This window comes from Psammomys obesus, unplaced genomic scaffold, assembly GCF_907164565.1.
Source record: "Psammomys obesus unplaced genomic scaffold, mPsaObe1.curated_primary_1811, whole genome shotgun sequence".
In the NCBI taxonomy this organism is placed as follows: Eukaryota; Metazoa; Chordata; class Mammalia; order Rodentia; family Muridae; genus Psammomys; species Psammomys obesus.
The window spans coordinates 10,994,029-11,018,759 of record NW_026592118.1 but is presented as its reverse complement, the minus strand read 5'-3'; the positions used below and the strand labels follow the sequence as shown (position 1 = coordinate 11,018,759).

Here is a 24,731-nt window from a genome sequence, read left to right as displayed (position 1 = left end):
CAGGCACAGGTACACACACACACAGGCACACACACAGGCACACACACACACAGGCACACACACAGGCACACACACAGGCACACACACAGGCACAGGTACACACACAAACAGGCACACACACACAGGCACACACAGGCACACACACACAGGCACACACACAGGCACAGGTGCACAGGCATATATGCACGAATTAAAAAATTGGTTTTTGAGGCTGGGAGAGGCTAGAAACGGTTTCAGGAGGGAGCTGAAGGGGACACACCAGGGAGTAAGCTGGCCATCACCATTAGCACAGGGAGAGAAGTGGACCCCACTTTCCCTTCTTTCTGTGTGTTTTTGAGGAGTGATAGGGACCTGGAGCCATCAGTGATGCAGAAGTTGGCTGTGTAATGGAAGACCGAAGTACTCCTTACTACTGCTTACTGCTGCCCATTTGTCCAGACTCATGAACTACTGAACCTTCACCTGCCTGGTCTCAGTGGGATCTGGCAGACAGGGTGGCTCCTGGGACTCAGGGGTTGGGCATCTTCTAAATGGACAAGCAGCAGCTGCAGGCTAGAGCAAGCCAAACCTTCTGGAGTAACTGGCAATTAGAAACCCGACTAATAGCCAAGGTCCTGACAGGTGGAGGAGGTCCAGTGATGAAGGTTTACATTGGAGATGGGAGCACCATCCTTGACCCTGGCCCTGGAAGGAACTGCTGAGAATGAGTGGTAACTGGTATCAGCCTTTTTCCTGCTGGGTGGACCTGGTACATTGGAGCTGATGGAGCTCACTGCAGCAAGAAGGGACTCTAAGTGGCTGCAGAAGGAGAACTCAGTCTGGCCTCCGCTGTCTGTGAAGCATTCTGGAGGCTTTCTGAGCGCCCACAGTGAGCTAATGTGCTATATTGAGCTACCTTTGAAATCCCAAAGAGGGTCAACAGTCCCTTCCCCTGACAGAGCGAACACTTGCATAACCAGCCACCAGGGAAAGCTCCTGATGCTCATGGCAGAGACAATCCCAGTGCCTTCCTGACAGCTGCAGGCACTTTGCCTATGTCATTAAATCTCTCTTACCCCCTGCCTCCACCCAGTTTCCCACTAGAGATCTGGGACAGAGGACCCTTCCATCATGGACTGCCATGAGAACTGGAGTTGCAGGGACCCCTCTATATCTGTGAGCGATTGGTTCCAGTGTCCCTGGGTGATGTCATCATCACCTAGGTTCCCAGTCCCTTCTGTAACATAGCCTTGTTTTTGTGTGTTCTTTATTTGTACCCTCACACATTTGATATTATCTCTACATTACTGAAAATTCCAAACAGAATATTAATTCCACTTAAATGGTTGCTGTGTGTATTTTAAGCCATCTGTAGGTTGCTCATAATATCTAATGAAATATAAGAATCACACACAAGTTGTTACACCACATTGCTTATGGAGTAAGGACAAAACCATTCCCGTGAATGTTTACATATAGATGGAATCTTTTCCAATTTTGCTCAGTGGCTGGTTGAATCTAGCTGTTGTTAATGACCATACTGTATATAACTAACTCTGTTATGGTGTCATTCCCCTACACACCCAACTGGACTTTAGTGCCGTTTGGCTCTGGAAACAGAGTTGGGGGCAGCCTTGTTCAGTGGGGAGTCACCTAATCTAATGGGCACCTGGGTTCCAGTCTTACTGTGTCAGCCCAATGAGAAGCTCAGTTCTTCCTAAGATCCTGGAGGTTTAGGAAGAGGCTATGGAGAACCTCTTTGTTCCATGGATACTGAGGTACAGGGCCACTGTCTGCCCCAGGCTGAGCATCACTCCGTGTGAATCCCTCCAGATTGGACATGGCACCCCTTGGTGCTGTGGTAAGTAGATGACTCCTAAAGGAACAGCACTTAATATTTTCTATTCAAGTCTTCCCCTGGAATTGATGAGCTTGTGCCCCTTATGGAAGGTTCTTACATTACTTCTTCCTTACTCTTTGGAGAATGGCTTAGTATTTATGATAATGTATTTCAAGGCCTCCTGTGATTCAAAACCAACCATCAAATGTGTGCATTGGGTGACTCAATGCAGTGAATGGCCCAGAGCCTCCTAGGAGACACAGATCTCAGGTTTCCTCCTACTAAATGTTCTCAGAGGAGCAACCAGGAGCCCCCAGCTGCTTCTCTCATCTTAGCTCTTATCCTACCATAAAAACCTATAAGCTTCCTTAACTTGTTTCATTTTTTAAAAAATTCTTATTTCTTCATCCATCTTGAAAGAGAAATTGGTTGGTCTAACATTACTGGTTTTTAGTATTATTATTAAAATATATATTATTTAATGTTTACTATTATTTTATTTAATATTTATTTCTCTCTCTCTCTCTCTTTTTGAGACATGGTCTCTCTATATAGCCCTGGCTGTCATGGAACTTACTCTGTAGACCAGGCTGGCCTTGAACTCAGAGATTTGCCTGCCTCTACCTTTCAAGTACAGGAATTAGCCACTGCCAGTCTTAGAGCTTGAAATATTCCATTCCATGTGCTTCTGGGTTTTATAGTTGGGCTTCTTTTTAATTCCATTGACTCAATAGGAATTAGATATGTCACCAAAGACATTTGTCACATTGATCCATTTGAAAAAGGCAATTTGAAACTATTTTGTTTTCAGGGGAGAGATTTTTCTAACCTAATAAAACCACTCCTTTAAAAATGTTATTTAATACAGAAGTTGTATTGGTGTACATGAAATAAAGAATGACTTTTGTGATTTCTTAAAACAGTGAGTTAATTTCACATCTATTTTTTCCCCCACAATTTCCATGTCTGACCACAACTCTTACTATGTCTTGGTATAACATTCCATACATACTTAGAACCAGATACAGGGTAGAATTCTATCATTAAATATTAAACAGGCATTTTAGACAGCACACTACTGGCAATGGAACCTGGACAATACTTACCAAATACCTTGGGGAAACCTATCACTTTGCATTACAGAAAGGACATCCAGATATCAACTATTATAGTAAATGAAGTAAGATGGAATAATTCAAACTGTTTAAACCATTTTCTTAAAGAGACTTCCTTATCCCCAGAGATCTTGAATAGCCTCCTGGCCAGTCATCTGGAAGCCACTGTTCACAACTGATAGACTTGGAAAGAGAACCACCTTTTCTACACTCGCTTGCATTTTGCCTTAATGCCACCTGGGACTTCAGGTGTTTTAGGCATTTTTTTCTTCTGTGTTTTAAAGGTCCTTGACCTTTTGACCTTGATGTTGATAGTTCTAAGTTTTCTCCATTCTGGTTTGTTTTTTGTGCGGTTTTGGCTTTAGTGTCTCAGACGGATTTCCTCACTGGTGCTTTTCTTCAGTTCCCTCATCATCGAAATCATCATTAGCAGCACCTTCATGAGCAGCGACAACCATAGCAGCAAATTTTCCTTTTTCCGTGGAACCTTGCTATTGCCTCTGGGTGGGGCAGATCACTTCCCAGACCTACTTTCACTACTCACTTCCTCCCCTAACTATACAGCCACTAGGTGCTGTCCACTGACACGCACAGGCACTGACCCACACTTCAACCTTCAGACCACAGGGGATGTTATCAAAGCCCCTAAGGGAAACTGTTGGGTGTGCAGGTGTTTTCACAGTTGTCAGTGTTACTTTAATTGGACAGCTTTTGTAATTCATTGCCTCTGCCTCAACAATCTGTATTTGTCTTTTGCCCCATTCCCTAAACTTAATGGTGATTGGTATTTATTTTCATTACTGTGCATCTTAAAGTGTGTGTTTTTGTTGGCCTTTACTTCACAATGGGAAAGACAGTTCTGAGACTGCAGAGGATCATGCCCGTGGAATCTTCATGAGGCAGAGGCATGTACTTTGTGTGAGAGAAGCCATAGGACATAATTGCCTACTGCTCCTCAGAACAGACTGACAGGACAGAATCATGCCAAGAAAGAATGTAAAACAAACAAATTAATTAATTAAATAAAAACTAAACATAGTAAGTATATGTATACATATAATAATACCTATGAGAGAATAGAAATGAATATTGTTCCTCTTTTGTAGATGAGAAACACACACTTGAAGTTAAGATTGTCATGTCTGTGGTTAGAATGTCTTGCATAGTGATTGTGGTTTACTTTCTTGGCTTTTTCTCATAGCTAGAGCTAAAATATGTATTCCTTTAATCACAGTGGAACACTGGCCAGTGACTCCCAAGGCACTGATCCCAATGGGATCTTGATGATAGTTTCCATGCTCCTGACTTTGCTTTCATAGCCTCACACCTTAGGACCATCCACTTCATGAGGAGTAAGTATAGTTACAGTATGACCAGGCTGGACAGGGATGGCCATTTCTCCAGCCCTATTCCCCTGGATAGGACTCAGGTATATTATGTCATATGGCTAGTGGACTCTGATGCTGTGTCTCTGCATCATGCCTTCTCCCTGTATGTTCAGAAGAGCACCCAGTTTTCTGAGCTCATGTCCACATCTCTTTTGTTGCTAAGTAAGTCAAAGCCCCTGAAATCTAAACAGTAAAGATCTTTGTGTTTTCTCTGGCATTTTCCCCAGTACTGGTGACCCAGTGATACCATTTTCTATCTCATTTTACCAAAAAAAAAAAAAGTCAGAATTCGAGAATTTAAGTGACTTCCAAAGACTACTCCCTTTCACAGGGACTTGAGCTATTTATTGTTCAAGTCAGGAGCCACAGCACCAGTCCATCCTTATTCAGCTGCCACTGGGTGGAAGGAAGCAGGAACCAGGCTTGGTGGCCATGCTGACATTATGTTCTCAGAACCAACATGTTCATTCTCCTTTGGCCATGTTCTGTTACCACACATACCATAGGCAGGTATGAGGGTTCTCCTGACTATCAACTTAATACGACCTAGAGTCACTAGGGAGACAGGCTTCCAGGCATGTGTTGAGGGACTTTCTAGATTAAGAGATTAAGATGGGAACACCCAGCCTAAGTATTGGTTGCGCTGTTCTATAGTCTGGGTTATTAGAAAAAGCAGGGTCATGCCCTGAGCACCAGCATTCATCTCTCTCTGCTTCTTCACTGTGGGTGCAAAGTGACCAGGCACCTCACACTGTACCATCCACTGTTAGTTACGTTCTCTTCTCCCATATTTTCAAGCAAGTGTACCCCTGTATGCTTTGCTGGGGCATAGCCAGTTGCCTTGGAAGAACTCATTGTGGCTGGCTGTATTTTTTTCTGCCATTAGCTTTCTCTCTCTCTTCTGGTATGGTTTGTTCAAATATGCTCAGCAGAGGCCAGTCCCTCTGGGAGTTGGGAGCCCCTGGCATGCCCAGGAAGCCACCACCTGTCAACAGCATATGGCATGAGGCATCTTTGCAGCTCCAACTGCACCAGCAGCTGAGGTTTCCAACCGTGCGCTCAGCCACCTTGGAAGGCAACAGGGTTTAGCCAGTCCTGACCTTGGCCTTGTAACCTTCAAAGACTCCTGGGAGATGAAGCAACTGCCTAGACCCCTGTGAACATCCACAAGTCTCTTCTCTAGCTCCATTGAAAGCCATTCTGAGGACTGTCTCGCCAACCTCCTACTGATGAGATAGAGAATGGGATTCTCCATCATAGACTCAAAATGCTGAAGTTCCCTCAAAGGTATCCCAGTGATCCATTCAACACTTATAGCCAAGTCTTTAATTCTCACTGTCCTCCTAGCAAGAAGGGAGGCCTGTTCCTTTCTCTCCTCTGCTGGATCCTGAGCCTAGCCTTTTAACATAAAGCAGCCTTCCCGGCACCGCCAATGTGGCCTCCACCATGGAAAGACTCTGGAATGTGATATAAACCCAAACATGGAAACACCAGGTATATATAAACCACATACCAGCCACTTTACAATACTAGGACTTTATAGTTCTTTGTTCTGTCCAACCTATGTACCTTACCTGACATCTTAGTGCAAGCATGCTTGCCTGAAGCCATCTGGGCAATTAAGGGGGAAGTGTGCTGCAGTGCCCATGCAGGGAGGAAGCTGGATAAGAGTGCGGTGCTCACACAGGGCAGCGGGAAGCTGGATAAGGAGTTATCTGCTTCCTTCTCAGGTTTGTTTAGCACCTGACTTTTCCTGCCCCAAGACTGGCTTTGCCTCTGAGAGGCCAAGGCAGGTTAGCTTGAACAATGCCGCAGTTTTGCCTTTAGTCAAAAGCTTCTACATCAAGAATACAAATCAACTGCCGTTCTCCTCCAGCTGTGCTTTCTCTGCTTTTCTGAAGCAGGATGCAGCGAGTCTGCCCCGGCAAACACAGGCAAACAACTTTCATCCACGATACCAGGCCGGCAATTTATAGACAGATGCAGCTGAAGCCCAGAGGGCCCTGACACCTTCCAAAATCAAACACAGCCCAGAAAACCCCCTGCTCAGACCACAGCTCAGGTACCATCTGAAATAATGGCAGTCAGAGCCAAACCCATCAGTTAAACCAGAATCATACATTTATCATTCTTTCTGTGGCCTGCTGCTTCAAGTGACTCCCTGTGAATAAATAAGCCAACCACGTATCAATACTCTGTGTTATTTTAAAGCGAAAGATAAAACATGGGATCTGGTCTTGCCACTTCTTTTCTATTGTATCGATTTAGATAGAAATGAAACACTGATCTCAGAATGGTCCTCTAATTCGTTTTTTAAAATGGCTTTTATTTTTATCAGTGGTGACTGGCACAGACTCTTACCTTGAAGAGATTTAGACTGAGGTCATTGAAATGGCCCAGAGTTTAGAAATTCTTATAAAACCCAACTGTGCAATTGGGTTGGAACCCTGCTAGGAACAGGTTTGCCAGTGCCAGGCTTGTGCCCAGTTTCATTTGGTTCCTGGCAAAACAAGCTTTGAAGAATGGCACTTGGGTTTGTTTATTTGGCATTTCAAATTCTGGACCTGCTGGCTCCCTTCCCAGTCAAAACTGCCAAGGATGGAAGATGTGGACTGCAGCCTCTCAAAGTGAAGTCAGCGGAGGTGAGAGCAGTGCCACAGAAGCTGTGCAGGGTGTGTGGCATCTGCAGAGTGTGCTTCGGGTACAGGGTACCCAGGTCCCAGCATCCCATGAGGTTGATGTAAGGACAAGGTACCAAGTGTGCCATGTAGAGCGCTTTGTGTTTCGCATGTGCTGTGGAAGGTGCAGGGTGGTGCAAGGCAAGCTTCAGGCTGTTCCTTTGTCTAATCAAATCACGTTCCCTAGACACATAAACATCTCTCCTTCTTTCCCAAGGAAGAAAGCTCTGACAAGTACACGCTGGGCTCTGACTTTCCTCCTGAGATCTTGCAGCCGCCTCCCCAGATATGGTGGGCTAGATGCCTGTCCTACTTTCCAGCCATGAAAAATGCATGCTCAGAACCCACTTCCCAGGCGTAATGAAAGCGGTCCTCTTTGATGGTGTTTTCATTGGGTCCCCACTGCTTGATTTGTAGTGTGTTGGGTTAACGCTCTGCACTTGATCTTTGCATCATTCTGCAGCACAGTAGGCAGCTGAAATCCAAGCATCATTCAATAAAGAGAGTGAGAGAGAAAAAAAAAAAAAAGCCCTCCTTTTAAAGTGGGCTGTGAGGCCTAAAAAGTAAATCTTAGTATGTGAACTTCATGAGCTCAGAAATTATCAAAATTGATTTGCTTTTTTACCAAGAATGTGGTATCTTCTCTACTGGAGCACTATTTTCTCCGATTTAAACCAGGGGCTGGGGAGATGGCTCAGCAGTTGAGAGCGCTTGCTGCTCTTCCAGCACCCACGTTGAGACACTCAGGACCACCTGTAACTCCAGCTTCAGGGGACCGGATGTCCTCTTCTGGCGTCCTTGGGCACCTGCACACAGGTGTGCTCTATGCACAGACACATCAAAGTAAAGAAATCGATTTAAAAACAAGTCCAGAGCAGTGGCTAGTGTTGCCAATGAAACTATCAAACAAAAAGCCAAGACAAAACCAAAAAAAAATTATTTGAACAAAATTCCATTCTTTAAGCTAGATCTAAATAGTTCACTAAGTGCATTCTTGATCTCGCTCACTGAGGCTCAGAGAAGCACGTTCCAGCATCACAGGGCCCATATGCGATGCAAGAACAGCAGCACAAGGCGGGTGCCACCAGGTCTCTTCTCACAGCCTCTCCCTAAGTTACAACAGCAGGAGAGACTTGGTAACACGGACACAGACACCTACAGAAAGACTCAGTAGCATGAAGTCACTTTTTTGGGGTTGCAGAACACAGAGCATGGAGAAGCTTCATGCATGTGCTCTCCAACAAGAGGCAGCACCCTTGTTTACTTCTTTCCTGCCATGTGAGAGATCCTTTTGGCTGACTCTTTAAAGGAGACGTTTTTCATAGACGCAATGAACAAACATCTACTTGTGAGAGCTAAACAAATGAAACTGGGAGAAAATATGCAGAACAGAATCAACTGGAAAATTTATAAACCAAAACATAATATTCCATAAAAATATTAAGATGACCTTGGATTGGATTAAGCAGTTTCACACACACACACACACACACACACACCAAAAGTACAAATAACAAAGCAAAAATAGTGGTGTTGATCTCAGGCTAAGTAAAAGCTTTTATACATTAAAGTACACTATCAAAGAAGTGAAAACAGGATAGAATTTAAGAAAATTCTAGTGAATTCTATGTGTGACCAGGAACTTACATTGAACATCTAAGAAACATAATAGGATTCACCCACAATGAATAGTCCAATTATAAATGGGAGTTATTGTGTATCCCTTTTCCTTTAAGTCATTGCACCATGAAGAAAGCTGCTACATAGGTCTTATCCTTCTTCTGCCCATCTTCTGTCCGTTCTTCGGAAGAATTATTTTCTTCTGAAGCACATCATAGATTCAGAATTTTTAAAGTTTCCTGGAAGGAATCCTGTTCTGTTCTTGGGGTGGGGGGGTGCATTATTTTGCTGGTTTGACAGCTCAGTCCATGCAGCTTCTTTTTAGGTCGTGTCCAGATGCATGTGCATCCAACCGGCTGGTCCAGACTTTCTGGTCTTTGCTTCCCTCACCCTACACCTGCTGCTGTGTGATCTCTGCGCTTGTCCATGCCGCACGGTGAAAGCGTCCCTGGGGTGGTGTGTAGGGTAGCTTCTGGGCTTTCCTTTTCTCCCAGGCCAAGGAGCTGTATTGTCTGTAACCCACTAACCTATTTCTGGAAATGACAGTTGTCTAAGTCTTGTCTAGGTTTGTCAGTGAGAGAGTAAATGTGGCCACCCACAGCTCTGCTTGGCTGGGATACAGTCACTCCCACTTTCTTTTGAGTCACTCTGGCGTTGGTATACCTCAGCATGTTGCAGTATCTTGATTCTCTCATGAGAAGACGTTTAAGGTAAGTCATAAGTGAACCAACCACATTCCTAGTCTATAAGATATTCAGGTTTGGGGTGGGAGCGGTGGAGAAAAGACTCAGTCCATTAGCAGCACACATGTTAGCTCACAACAATCTGTAGTTCCAGCTCTAGAGATTCTGATGGTCTTTTCTGGACTCTGGACACTTGCACATACGTGCACAGGCGTGCCTATACTTACAAATAAAAATTTTAAACCCTCATGTCTAAACAAAATTTTAAGAGGGTTAAACATATATATATGTACATATGTATATATGTAGGTATATATAAATATACATAAATATGTGTGTATATATATTATATACGTATATATATATACACACACTCCAATGTCCATTAAAGAGGAAGCTGAGTTGAGTGGTAAAACTTGGGAGGACATTGCAGAAGTCTCACTGTCTACATGTCAGTGGAGTCTGGTCTCTGGATTAGATCAGATATCACAGAGAGGCAGCTTAGAGCATGCCAGCTGCCAGTTCTGAGTCAAGGCTCTGTATTCCAATCTGGACCTCCCGTCTTGAGTGGCATGCATTTTCTCGTGTTCCCTCCTGCCCCCATTCACTTAGGAAGTTCACTCAGATTATAAGAGGCCAAAATGAAAGCTAAGTCCCTTTCAGATAACTGCTTGATTCTTGGCTTCAAATGGAGGAAATGTGAGCTTGGTTCTGATCTGAGTCTAACTGAAGGGGGATGTGAAGGGCTGCCCCTCCTCAGGTACCCTCACTCTGATTGGGCTCACCTGGCCTGTGTACCTTTATATCTCTCTCTCTCTCTCCCTCTCTCTCTCCCTCTCTCTCCCTCTCTCTCCCTCTCTCTCCCTCTCTCTCTCTCTCTCTCTCCCTCTCCCTCTCTCCTCAAGTTCTTCAAAAGCAGTCTAATTCCAGGAAGTCACTAGTAACTAAATTGGGCTTGGAGCATTTTTTTTAACCAAGGGTAAGATAAGGAGGCCCTAACAGACAGGTCACTAGTTGTTTCCCTTAATGTCATGATAGTTGTAGGTACTGCAGAAGCATTGGGGGCTGGAGCCTGTCTTTCTCTGGGGAGATCCCCTTCCCCAGCTACATAATGCCTCAAATCTCTTCTAGCTCAAGGCCAGGCTCATCTGTAGCTATAGATACGCTGTTTCCTGCCTTCCTGTTCTGGGCAAAATAATACAGGTGCCAGCTATTCTGGGGTTATTCTCCATTCTTCACAGGCAGCTTTATGTCCTCAGTATTCTGAAAACAAAACCACCCTTCAGATCACTGCTATGCCTCCCAAGGCTGGTGTTCTTGCCCAGAACCTGAGTAAAATCCCAGTCAAGGTCAAGCCATGCAGTTCTTCACATCAAGATGCCTGCCTGGTATAATTGAGACTTAGGACACTCACTCTGATGGGACTGAGCATTTGCTTCCATGGTGATCCAGTTTTTCATTTGGACACTTGAACTCTATTAAATGAAACGCTGGGAGACTGTTTTCCACGGAACACTTGTCTCCCTGGAATGAAGAGAGTCAGAAGTTCCAGAAGAATGGTCAACAGCCCCCCTCTGCCTTTGCTGTAGTGTCTGCCCTCATCTTACCTCAGATCTCTGGGATGCAGGACACAGCTGGGCTGCATCCTGTAGCGGTAGCTTCCCTCTCATTGTGTTTTCCTTATTACAATAGTCAGAGGACCAGCCAGGCACCATATGTGGGAGTCAGAGCAGGGTGATTTGTAATCACCCACCTCAACAGTGCCACTGAGAGCCTCTCTTTTGGCTGTGGGACACCTGAACTAGGTTTCTCTCTAGAGATTGTTCCCTCTTGGCATTGGCTGTGCACATCCATCAATTCATTGACTCATCTTAGAGCACAGCCTGGCTCCTGCGGCATTCTCAGTGGTTACATGCTCAATGAAGGGCATGAGGAATGGCTACTAGTGTAGCATAGAGAGGGAGATACTAGAAATAAATGAGGGCAAATACCAGAGGCCATTTTTGCTCATTCAATACATTTCACTCAGTCTGCAAGGGGCCTTAATCCACAGAATTACTGTTCTCCTGAATGAGCAGACACTAGCTCTTCCTGGAGTCTAGGTAGGCGATGGTCCCAGTGCTGGGATAGGAAGAGCAGTTCACAATCTTCCAGCAGTCACATCCCAGCTTGTCTGGGCCCTCAGTACCATGGTTACCATGGCATCACTCACAATAACCTTCTGGGCAGTTCCCATGCTCAGGGCAAAAGGTGACTGTGATATTAAAAGTAGCATTTGTTGCTCTTTATGCTCAAAGGAAATCAAGGTGAACTTGAACTCATTAGAAGCAGGGCTGAAAGCTCATTTGCATGAGTAGAATGGAAATTGGGGGCTTCACTCAGCTCAGACCCAGGGCTCCTCCTGAGCCCGTTTGTTCTTAATTAAGAGTGATCCTAGGGGATAGGAAAGAGTTCAAAATGGCATCCTCACCCCCACACCAGAAATGCACAATTCACTTTCACCGTATCTTCAAAGCTTCATGCTCAGCCCTTAAAGCAGGTTGAAGCAGAGGAATCAGAAAAAACACAAAACAAATACAGTAAATTAAAAAAAAAAACTTCTTAAAATGTTTTTACACTTGATGAATAATGCACATGTCCCTAACATTTATTATCTGTGAAACATCTACTTAATATTAATAATCTGCAGAGAAAAATAACACCATTTTAAAATAAGCCCTGTGTAGTTTGCCTGTGAAATCTTATGCTACCATCTTTTCTTACCTTGCTAAGAGTTTATTATCTTTTGAAATTTAATTTTGCAAATAACACAGTATTGCTAAAAGGAAAACAAATATCCTGTCTAAGGCCAGGCACCCCATGTTCCCTTTAGCTACCTTCAAATATGTCTCTGGCCCCTCCATGTTCCTTCTTTTTGCTCTTAATTTGAGGCCCCTGGCTCCCTGGTTGATGTGCTTGGTGTCACTGGCTTCAGTAGCTATCATTCTGTCTCCAGAGATGTTTTATTACAAGGCTAGGAGCCCATCTAAAGTACTTGAATTGTTTTCTAAATTCTCTCTCCAGTGAACACAGTCATTAAAGACTTGTGTGAAGAATAAACACTTTCATAATGTGGCTGTCTCAAATTCTCAGGATAATGTTGTTATTGATTTAGTAATAGCTGGCAAATAATGACCACATTGGCTTTCCCCAACCTCTGTTTTCTTCTTGTGTAAAACCTTTGTTGAGCAACCACAGCCTCAGTAATAATGGCTGATAGTCCATTAAAATTCGACCTTGCTTGAGGCCATTGAAATGCTTTTGTGGGACCTCAGATAAGGATCCCTGAAGCCTTGCTTGCTGGTTCCAGTGGGAGCCTCTTTTATCTCAGATTCTGGTACCAGGTAGGCAGCAGCAGTGAGCGCAGGGGACATGAAAAACTGTAACAGCTCTCAAGGACACACCTTGAGGTTCAGGGCAACCTGACACCATGTGTTTCAAAGCCAGCTTCATGAAATTTCACACACACACACACACACACACACACACACACACACACACACACACTCATGGAACAGATCTACTCTCTAAGATGTGGAGCTGAGTGCTGGTTTGACTTATTTACATCTTGAGTTCTATGCACATAGTTTAAATTTTCTCTTAAAATGGAACCCTGGTCAGAGAGCAGGTTACAGAATCTTAGATGTTTAGTAGACTGGGGTGGGGAGAGGGCAAGTCTAAGGGAAGTGTAGAGCGACATGAGCAAGCAGAAAGCACACTGGTGTTGATTCTGAGGCCTGTGGGTCATAAAGGCCGACAGCTCACGTTTTTGCCTGAAGATGGCGCTTGTGAGCAGAACAGCCCGGAGTCACAGTCACTGAGAGCAGCAAAGCCAAGTCCTCTCTGTTTGATCCAGAACCTTCTTTTCTACTTGGCCACTGCCGTGTTCCAAGCATTTCAATAGTATTTTTTTTTTTTTTAATGCTGGTTTTTTTCCCAGCATGGCCAAGGCTCTGAACAGTATCAAGAGTGAGAACGTATAGAGTCCCTGACCTTGGGGTGGCCTCAGACAGAAGCTGTGTATCATGTAGGTAAGAACAGACAGAGGATCATGTGAGGACAGAGAGGTAGCAGGAGATGGAAGTCAGATCCTTAAGAAGGGCTGTGTAGTGATGGAGGGCAAAGATAGCACTTGGAAAAAGACCCCATTCCATGGCGTATGGTAAGCTGCCCCTTCAGTGTAGCAGACTGTGATGAAAGCAGCTATGAGCCATTTCACCGGTAAGCTATGACCCACCTGGAAAATACCTGTTGAGTGTAGGAAATATCAGGCACAGATGAGGGGACAAAGCATACCAGGACCTCTCTATATAAGAGTCAGTACCACAGAGAGAGACTGGTAAGATAAGGACTCTGTCATCTCCAGCAGCACTGACCCTGGCTCATATATCTTTCACTTGGGGAGGGCTCAGGGCCTTGAGGTATCTGATGGTGGCCAGTCTGGATCACCTTCATGCCTCATGGCAGCATTTTTTTTTTTGTCAAGTGAATATTTACCACATTTCTCCTTAAGGGAAGAGGGCAGAAAGTCACACAGGGTGTCTCATACCCTAGCCTGTGAGGAGTCATTCAGCTACAGGTAGGTTTTTGTGTGATCCCCTCCAGCGCAGTTCCCCTCCATCCTCACAGAGTAGAAGATGCTGGGACTCAGGCTCCTGAACCCTCCCTGGGTAGAATAGCCTCCTCAGGTGGGATGACCCTTCCCTAGGCAGGATAACTTTTACCCTCCATAGGTGGAATGATATTTTTCCATCTGAGCCTTCTCAGATGGAATGAAGCTCTGTAAAAGGGGTGGCTCATCCCCACGTGCTGTGGCTACTCGCTGTGTCGGATGACTCTCTGCATGTGGGTGAACCCTTCCCCTGTGGGATAGTTCTCTCCAGGTGAGGTAACTCATTCCCACATGGGATGATGCCTCCCCAGGTAAATTGGCTCCAGCAGAGGGCCCTGTGCCCTGATGCTTGTCAGAAGCACCTCCATGAGGGAAGAAGACTGCTTCTCCCTACCCCCCAGCCAAGCCTGCACCCTTCCTCACATAGGACAACTTTAGGAGAAGTCTTACATACCAAGCCAGCCCGGTCATCTCCCTGTCGTGGTACTCTAGTGCCATGCTATGCTGCAAGTATTTTGTCTCCTTCCTTTCAGTGTGTGTGGAAGATGGGCATGTACTAGGTCTTCTGCTGGCTCCTTCCCTACTGGGTACAGTGTACTTCGGCACGCTGTGTAAAGCAGAAAGTGGCATGCGTCGGTTTCTCTTTACATGGCTGTGCCCGAGTACCTGACAAGAAACTTAAGGCAGGAAGAGTTCATTCTGGCCCACAGCTGGAGATCACAGTCCATCATAAGCAAGACCCCATGGTGGCAGGAGCAGCGCACAGATGTGGCAGCTGTGGGGCCTGTTCAGACCTGAGTGGATCAGGGTGGTGGACAGGTGTGTCAGCTTTGAGGCCTGCTCACAGGTGCGGCAGCTGTGGGGACCGGTCACACCTGAGAGACAAGAGGCAATAATATGAATGCTGATGTTCTGCCCACATATTCCTCTTTCCCTTCTTGTTTGGTCTGGAACCTCAGGCCATGGAATGGTGTCACCCATACTCAGGTTGGACCTTCCTGCCTCAGTTAGACCTCTCTGGAAATACCCTCAACCTCAGCTGCAGAGGTATGTTCCTTAGGGGATTTCTTTTCCAATCAGGTTGATGACAATAATCCATCACATGATGTGACGTTCATCTGTTTCTTCTGCTACCCCACCTCCACTCATCCCTGAGTTTCTCCACCTCTCTTATTAAGAAGGTCATCCTGCTTACTCAGGGGCTAATTCAGATGAGAGATTTCTACCCAGAGATGTTGCTTGTAAGCTGTCTGTGTGTCCTGAAACCCAGGCAAGTTTACATGTAAACTTATCTCCCAAGGTCAAAAGACCAGCTAAGATGTAGCAAGAGGGAGCTGGTATCCACCTCTCCACAGAAGGACTCCAGTGGCCACCCGAGCTTTCTCGAGGTGTTGATGATGAGGAAAGAAGCAGATTGGGAAGCTCTGTGATGGTTCTAATTCCACTTCTGTGTTTGTTTTTCTGGTTGGAAAAACAACCTGTGCTACTCATCAGCAGACCTTTTCTTAGCACGAGATCCACACAAGAGGTTGCATTAGCTCAGAGAGTGAAATGCTGAAGACCCAAGTAAGAGAGAGATGGTTTATCCCACATTTAATGGGAAAGTGGGGTGTGGGGAGAGAGAGAGAGAGTGCGAATGTTTGTGACACGGGTGAGGAGGAAGTGAAAAGGCACAGGTATCTCCGGGTGTGTTTTTATTGTATTGACAGCAATGGGGTCCAAATTGAGAAGAGCTGGCCAACCGCAGTTGACAGAACACACCTTTCCTCAAATCCATGAGGGTTTTCTATTTCCTTGTACTTGGAGATTAGAGCTGCTATTACTAAGACTCCAAGGGCAGAAATGTCCCCTGCTATTTGGTTTGCACGTGGGCTATGGTATGGTCTGGCCTAAGAGTCAGAGTTTGACAATTTCTCCTGCTCTTCCAATGGGAGGAGCCTCCAGTGGCTGCAGGCTACAGATGCAGGTCCTAGATTTGAGCTGACCCCTGGCCCCTCATTTCTGGGGTTTGATACCCAGGTTTCATCCAGTCCTCACCAGTCCATGAATGGACCTGTAGAGAGTGCAGTGCATCGTCCTGGTACCACCAGGAAGTGTAGCAGGAAGGCTTACCCTCGGCACCCGTGTTCTTTCTCCTGCTGTTGATAGCTAGTTCTGGCTCTAGCTTAGCTGAGTGCATCAAAACAAGCAGAACTGCATCCTCTTGTAACAGATGCTGAGAACTTTCCCCTACTCTCCTCCCCCACTTCCTCCCTGGATCAGTTTTTGCTTCTTCTCCCCCTTCTCCTTCTCTTCTTCCTCCTTTTCCTCCTCTTCTTCCTCATGCTGCTCTTCCTCTGTCATTTTCCTTCCACCCTTCTCCCTCTCCATTCCCCCCTCTCTTCTTCTCTCCCTTTTTTGCATCTGCATTTCACAAACAATGGTGCAGGCATGCTTCCTCACAACCCTTTGCACCTCACAGGTTCACAGGGCTTTGCTCTGTCTTATGGAGTCACTATTTTTGAAACGTTGTCTTTAAAAGATTTTCATCAATTGTAGACATACAAAAGATTACTCGCTTGTGAAATATTTTAGATTTTTTAAAAAATTACTCCAAAGTGGAGTAAATAATGACAAAAGATTGCCTCTCTTAGAAATAAATGTAGACAGCTCTTGGGAGCTGGGGCTTTGGTGGCCAGTAGGAATTCCTGGTTGGATTCTGCTTTCAATACTCACCTATAAGCATGGATGCTCTTATGTTCTGGAAGCTTCTAGAAAGTGCTCTCATACTGGTGGCTATGGGAAGAAGCTGTGAGGCACTCAGTATCATCCCCTTCTCAGCAGTTAAAGATTTATTAAAAAAAAGTGTGGTCAAGAAGGAATCATGGGAATAAATACAGTGTTTATGGCTTGAATTAAAAGACCAAGCCTGGCACAGAGCACAGCCATCCATCAGTACAGAGTGTGAGTTGTCAGCATCTTGATACAGAGTTTGGTGAATAGATGTCTCTATGCGGAGTGTCATAAGCATCAAAACCACTTTTCTGTGTATTACTTTTCTCATCCCCCACAAATCATGTTGCAGGAGATTGATGGTAATTGAATAAATTGCTTCGTGTATTTTAAGCCTGGGCTTGTTGCAGGCAGAACAGATTTATTAGATGATCAGTTTGATTTTTTTCTCTCATGTCCATGCTGTTGAAGCGTGGCTCACAAACAAAAGCAGGGCAAGCTTCTCAGCGCTGAGTGAGCAGGCTGTTGTCTGGAGGGTGCATGGTCATGTGTGTCATTAGAGCGTCACCGAGGGAACCATTAATGGCCTTTCTGACAGAGAATCTCTGGGATCTCTTTGTGTGTGTGTGTGTGTGTGTGTGTGTGTGTGTGTGTTTCATGCCATAATGCTATTCTGATGTGTGCTTTGTCACCTGACTCTGACCCACATAATTCCTCTCTCTTATAAATGAAGAGATAAGCTCTATCCTCAATGATGGGGGCTTTGCTGTGTGCAGCCATCTTCGATCACCTGAGTTCTTTGCAGAATGTTGCAGATGGGTACTTTATAATACCAGTATTTTTGAACTCTTATTCATGAGGCGTGAACTGAGGTTAATCAGGATCACAAAATCCAACAAGATCACTTTATAAATGAAGGAGGAGTGTCTTACAACAGGAATGCTAGGCATCCAAGGATGCTGTATTGGTTACTTTCCTCTTGCCATGGCAAAAGCCACTGGAAAAAAGGAAGGAAAGAAGGAAAGAAGGAAGGAAGGAAGGAAGGAAGGAAGGAAGGAAGGAAGGAAGGAAGGAAGGAAGGAAGGGAGGGAGGGAGGGAGGGAGGAAGGAAGGAAGGTTGTATTTTGTCCCACAGTTCTAGGGTACATTCCATCATGACAGGGATGTCATGGCAGCCTGAGCAGAAGGCAGTATGCAGAAGCACATCTGCAATCAAGAAGCAGAGCGCAATGGATGTTGGAGCCCAGCTTGCTTTCTCCCTTTCATTCATCCAGGATGCCAACCTGTGAGTGATCTTGTGTGGGTGGGAGAAGGTCAGCAAGGTCAGCACAAGGAAGAATTTTGAAGGAGCTACAGAAAAACATTGCCTTTCACAGAAATGAAGGTCCCGTGCCTATGTTTGCATGGCTTAACATGATACCTCTTTCTTCCAGCAGCATTTGTTGACCTGTGCAATGTCCTTTCTCCCATCAACTCTCATGACAAATGAGCCCAATTCCACTATAGTGACGAATGTGCTGTCTTTTCTAGAAAAGAATGGCTTTGAGCTGCTTAGCACATTCATGTCTTAATCCCCTTGTGCATTTGTTTTATTATGTAGACTGTGACACATTAGAGGGCCATGAAATTAATTTATCAGGTTATGTTTAGCTTAAGAGAATAAAATGCAATCAAAATTGTGCCCAGTGCATGGTTGCTAGTAGAATAAGTGGTTGTATTTTCCAGGTTTGTCATAGATACTGTGATGTGTGTGTTCATGTGTTTGTTTGTGTGTGTGTGTAAGACAGAGGAAGTGTTTACTGCATTTCAATATAAAATACAATTTCTTTTTATTCAAGTGTATTTATTCTTTGAGTCATACATACAATGTATTTGGGTCAGACTTACCTTTCACTCCCTCCCACTCCTCTTCATAGAACACTCCTCTTCACATCCCCCTCGACCTCATCCTCCTCTTCTTTGTCTTTTTTTATTAACTCACTGAGTCCAGCTAGTGCTGCCCTTACATGCATGGGTACTGTTTGAGAAACCTACAAGTGGCCACACTCCTGAAGAAAGCTGGCTCACCCTTCACCAAATAGCTGTCAGCTACCATAGCTCCTCAGGCAAGGATGCGACCTCAGCCTTCCATCTGTGCTCAAATGTTGACTGGCTTGGACAGGCCATAAAATGTATTTCTCATAGCACATTTCAGTCACAAAGTTGGAAAGCCCCTGAGTGTTGGAGAGAAAGTGAATGCTGACATCAAAGAGCTGATACAGCAGGGTGCTCTGTGCAGGCCCTGCACTCCCCAGGAAAGGCCCATCTTCTGCAATATCCGTTGGCAGACTCCTGGGAACGTAGCTGTCAGCCCCTGGAATATTCTGTGTTCCAGTTAGTATGCCTCAGGCCGTGGGCCACATTAATCTGGGTTGATCAGATGGTTTACCCTAAGGACATGACCCACAATTAAGGCTGGTTTTGTTGTTAGACTTAATAACCGAAGCCAACCATGTAAACACTGCTTGTTTATGTGACCAAACCCAGAGACAGCCCTGGTCAGAGAGGATTAGGAAAGCTTCCTTGGCTGGTAGCACAATTTGGAAGGGATGAAGTTTGCCATAAGATTCCTCAAGCATCTAACAGCTTCCCACTTAGACCACCTCATGTACATTTTCTTTTTCCTGATTTTAGCCTGCCTTCCTTTGCTATAAAGAACCACAGACTATGACCAGGAAAGTAATTTTTTATGACCCCTATGAATCTGGGGAACCTCTAAGGCAGAGCTCCAGGACTACAACATGGGAGCTGAGACAGGAAGCAAGGGCTGTAGGAGGCTTTGGGGACACAGATACCTAAAGGGACATTGATACCTAGATAGAACATGAGGCCGTAGGCTGGGACAGAATCTGTGTGAAATAAAGCACTTTGTGGTGGTGGAGGAAAGATACTGCATGTGACAGAGGTGATCTGTGGATATTACTTGTTTGGGCATCATAGGCAAATATAGCTGGGTTAGAACAAAAGGAGCTAAACATTTTAATCATATGCCAGCACCAATAGCATGAATGTGGAACAAAATAATAAAAGTATGTTGGTCCATTTTCCATGGCTGTAATGAAATACCCAGGTTTGGTAGCTTATAAGGAAAACAGGTTTATTTGACTCATGGCTCTGGGGGCGCAGGGGTGTAATACCCATTGGATTGCTCTGGTGAAAACCTCACAGAGAAAGTGACCTCAGTGGTGGAATTGTGTGTGAAGTAGAAAGGTTGCATGGTAAGATGAGAAGCTGAGCAGCAATGCAAGAGCCATGTCTGCAACATGGCTGTAAGAATTAACCCTGCTCCTAAGCAAACTCCATCAGTTTCTCCTGACGCAGTATTCCAGAGATCTGACCACCTCCAACCAAGAGCCACCCCTTAATACTCCCACTGTGCCTCACATGCTGAGGACTGAGCACAAACCCCTGTGAGACACAATCTATATCCAAACCTCTAGCTTTCCTGACATCATGTTCTGTCTTCTGACTGATGATTTTAGTGATATTTCATTTTATACATTATTTTTAATTGTGACATATTGGAAACAAGTGAGATATGTCTTCAGAGTCCACACAAAGGAAAATCAATATAAAATCAGAATGCAGGGTCCTCACAGGGAGCTTGGCACAGGCTTGCCTGCCTGTGTGGCTTCGCAGCAAGGATTCCTCTCCTGTTTCCCTGTGTGGTTTGGGAAAATAACACAAAAGAGATTAGTCGTTAAAGCTTTGAAATTTAATTACGATGAGGGAGCTCTAAAGGAAATTAAACATAGCATGATTACTTTTGAAAAATATAAATTCAATAGAGAATATTGGCAAATAATTCTTTCCATACTGCTAGTTCATGCTTCCTGCCATCAGGGGTAAGAAAGAATTTTGAGAGCCATTATTAACTAATAACGGTTTCTAAATTTTCGTGTCACTTCTGTTTCTGAATGTTTTTTGCATATTAGTAATCTCCTTGGAGCTACAGGTCTTACTTATTAGCAGCCGGGTTGAAACCTGGAATCCTACCCTGTCTTCTGCTTTGAAGGGAGGCTTTTCATGGTAGGCTTCTGCCTGGGAAGGGGCGAAGGGGGCGGGGAGAAGAAAGATGAATGCCCATCCTGGCCCCACCGTCCTATGCAAACTGGCATAATCACGAGATTCCATAGTACCTATGTGATAATCTCTAAAGATGGTGGTTCTTGAAGGTCGTCAATAGGTCTTCACTGTCCTAGATCATCCTGGCTGGCAACAATCTGTCTCTCAAAAGCTGTGACCTTCCATGTCATCTATGGCAGATCATGGGTCTTGGCATACTGGGTTTTTCTCCTTGCGTTGTGCTTACCACCTCAGGCTTTGATGAGTTCATTTTGGCTCATATCAGTGTGGTCAGAAAAAAAAAAAACAAAAAAAACCAATGCCTTTCCTACCTGATGTTGAGCTACCATTCTTTCTGGAGTACCCTTGACTACCTCTCTCTATGAACACATTACACTTGCCTGTGCATTTAACTGCTATCTCTTGATCCCTTGTTCCCACAGACCTTGTTCTACATATCTGATTCATTTTCATTTCCTCACTCCCAGCAGTTAAATCTCCCTTTTAATACCACCTTCTTACTGGAAAGGCTGCACATCCTTTTCACTATTTGTTAACACCCAGACTACAGGTAAGGATATGCCTGAGACTCTTTGGGAAGGTCTATCCCTGCTGGGGCACACAGACTTCCAGCCCCAGCCTCAGGCTACTTTGTGGGGAAATGCCCTTTCCAAAATGCCCTGTGAGCCCCAGTTTGCCTTTGGGAGCCATTGTTTTTGGTGCCATCTTGCCAGCTGTAAATATCTCAGGGCATCTGAATGTAAGCCAGGGAATATACAAAATACCTGAAGCCTTTGCCTGGCCTCCGCAGTATCTCTGAGGATGACTGATGTGATGGGGGATTCCATCTGCCCACTGCTGGCCTCACCATTGGTCACCAGCTCAGCCATTGCAGCCTAACAGGAGTGTGTTGCCATCACCCATCTCCTGCTCATCCTGCCCCTATGAAAGATGCAGTTCTTTCTCACATCTCAGAGATGGTGTGTTTATGCTTATGTGTGTGTGTATGAGAGAAAGAGAAAAAAAGAGAGAGAGTTTAATGGGTTTCACCCTTAAATGTCCACAAACAGAATTTGAAATAGGAAAATCCTAAACTTGAGTGCTGGGACTTCTCCATTCCTGACATTTTTTGATATATCATACAGGGAGAACTCATTGTTCATCATAGGCCCTGCCTCTTCTCACCTCATATATACATATGCCTAAAATGACTTCCCCAGGGTAACTAGGGGCCCATGGCATTGGTTGAAAGCAAAACAACTCCTATTTACTGATACAAATGTCTGACCAAGACTAGCATGCCTGTGAGTAAATCAGGGTAGTTTCAACAAAATTCATGGCCTGCAGTTGTCACAGATATTTTCGTATTACAATAATAACTTCAGAAAACTTGAAATTGAATTTATTCTTTCAGTTGGTTTGAAATCTTAGTGGTGCTCAGCCACACACATCTTGTGGTTGACACTCAGACCACTGTGATGATCTGTCCTGGACGTCCCAAGCCCTGCAATCACCTAGCACAGAGCTTCAATAGCTCAATAAGGCACTAGGTTCACCTTAAAGCCTTTGGAGGGTGCAAGGTTGCTGGGAGGAAAGGTTTGCTGTTCCTTACAGAGACAGCCACACAAATGTGCATTCCTTATTACTTCCCAACTTTCCCAATGAGTTCTGTACATACGGCCAAAATGAAACATCCGAACTAGACATCCATCTTGGCAGCCTGTTTCCTTGTCGACAGCAGCCCATAATGAAACATTATGAACATATGTAAGACAAACAGACACTGCAGTGAAACTTAAAAAATATTTTAACTTTGCTATGTTTTTGTGTGGCGTTGGGAATTATTAATAAAACAATTGCACTTTGTTTTGTAGACTTATGATCATGTTTCAAAATAATACTTTTTCTGTCATCTGACACATTTTAGTAGCTAACACATTTTAAGAGATGCTTCTGAGAGAGAGGCTTCATCATTACAGCATCCTGAGAGCTCATTGGTCCCTCTTTTCTCTCTCTCTCTCTCCCTCTCCCTCTTTCTTCCTTTTTTGTGTGATGAAAGGAAAGAATGTTGAATATTTTCCCTAAGCAAATATTTTCCTCATCTCTTCCCACCTTTAGGGGCACGGCACAGCACTTTTTCTCTCTTCAAAGGTTGTACCCCCCCACCATTGCCTCTTGTCACCTTGTTGTGACAGTGAGCACACTCTCCTGTGCATTCCTGAGTTCCAGGCCTTCCTAAGCTGAGTGCCAATATCACAGTTAGCCTCTGTGTTTCCTGTGGTGAGGACTTTCCTATTTCAATGACTCATTATTCCTAATAACCTTCAGGGATAGGAAAAGACTTTGGGTTTTTTTTTCCTCTGGAGCCCCTTGTCTCTCACATTACTTGTTGCTTTATGGAATCTTTCTACATATATAAATGCCTTTCATCCTTTCCTTTATCCCAAGAACACTTGGACTATTTGTTTGTTTTTTGAGTGTTCTCTCTGTCATTCTCTCCCCCCCCCCCACCCTGTTCCCTATTTTGTCCCTCTGTGCTGAAATTTACTGGGAAGAACATCTTGTATTCTGACCTGGTTTCCTCATCTCTGTATGAAGAAGATCATACCTAATCTACTCAAGGCCTTTTAGGAAACCAGTATTCTTATTTAAATTCAAGCTGCTTTCATGCTGGCTGCCCTGTTAGCCTTCACTGCCAGACTCCAAGTCTTCCCTGTGAAGGCCTAGCCTTGCACCTCTGCCCTGCCATCTTCACAGGTCTTTGGGGCAGTTATGTTTGAATCCATGAATTCTTCTACATGCTAAACCAACACTATCTTTCATTCCTCAGTTGATGAGTTCCTAGCAAAGAAATACCCATTTGTGACCATAGATCTGTTTGTTTGTTTGTTTTATCTTTGAAAACTACACAGAATTTCCTGTGTACTGGCAACCCTGGCACACAGCACTGTTTTTACTTGGTGCCCATTGCTATGCAAACAAGAGCAAGCCCTCTTTCAGTTGAGCAGATACTTCTTAATACATCTTAGAGTATGTTTCTGGACCTCTTTGCTATGTGGATGGGACTGATAAATGCAGAGTCATTTGTAAACATGTTTGTAGAGACATAAACAGGACAGCCCCACCCTGGTGATGTGCGTGGACAGTTCCTGATAACTGTGGAACTTTGTGGTTATGTGATTCTGATCCTGGGATTTATGGCTGTGTTAAATTATGGTTTTGTAAGCAGCCAAACAATGAAGGCTTTTATCCCATACCTGTTGTCAAGATGAATGGGTTTCTTCCTGTTAGAAAATGTACGAATGTTGGGAATTGTGCGCCTGTGCGCCTGTGAAGGTTACACTCGGGTTCACAAATCACACCACGAGATCGGTTCCACGTGGGAGGTTTATTAGGGGAAGGGGGGTTGCAGGGAGAGAGAGAGAAAGAGAGCAAGAGGGGGGTGGAAGAGAGAGAGTAAGAAAGGGGGGCTCCAGGAGTTCTTATAGGGTGATCCAGGACACGCACAGGTAAGTCCAGGTGGTCAGCAGGTGGTCTGGGTGTCTTCACAAATGCCTGATAACCGGTTTGTCAGGTCCCTTGGGGCTGGCCGTAGAGGTGCCTGCTTACTGATCCCAACACTTCCCCCAAATTTCACAGTCCATTATTTTTCTCTAAAAACCTAAGATGTACCTGGACATAGCTCTGAAAGCAAGGAAGGGGTTCGGTTCCTGATGGTGGATCCCACGTAGCTGGGAGCATGAAAGAATCTCATGTATTGAGCTGTTGCAATGTTCTGAGGGAATGGAAGTTCCAGAAGCTGTGAGGTTGTTCAAAGTCATGTAGAAAGGGGAAGTAGAGACTGTCTGATCCCCGGAAAATCCTTATTCCACCTCTATGCACAAGGAGGTGCACTCTTTCCTGTGGCCAGGACCCCTGAAGCAAATTCACAGTGAGCCTCTGCAGTAGTTATTTTTCTATT

The 24,731-nt window shown here is 44.7% G+C and overlaps 1 protein-coding gene and 1 pseudogene across 1 annotated transcript in view; one reads left to right on the top strand and one right to left on the bottom strand.

Annotated features, from left to right (window-relative positions):
• The window catches only part of Dpp6 (dipeptidyl peptidase like 6), a 749,167-nt gene that overhangs the window by 85,589 nt on the left and 638,847 nt on the right, over positions 1 to 24,731 (top strand). The gene's annotated exons all lie outside the window — the stretch shown is intronic.
• LOC129680976 (nucleophosmin-like) lies at positions 2,957 to 21,660 on the bottom strand (annotated as a pseudogene).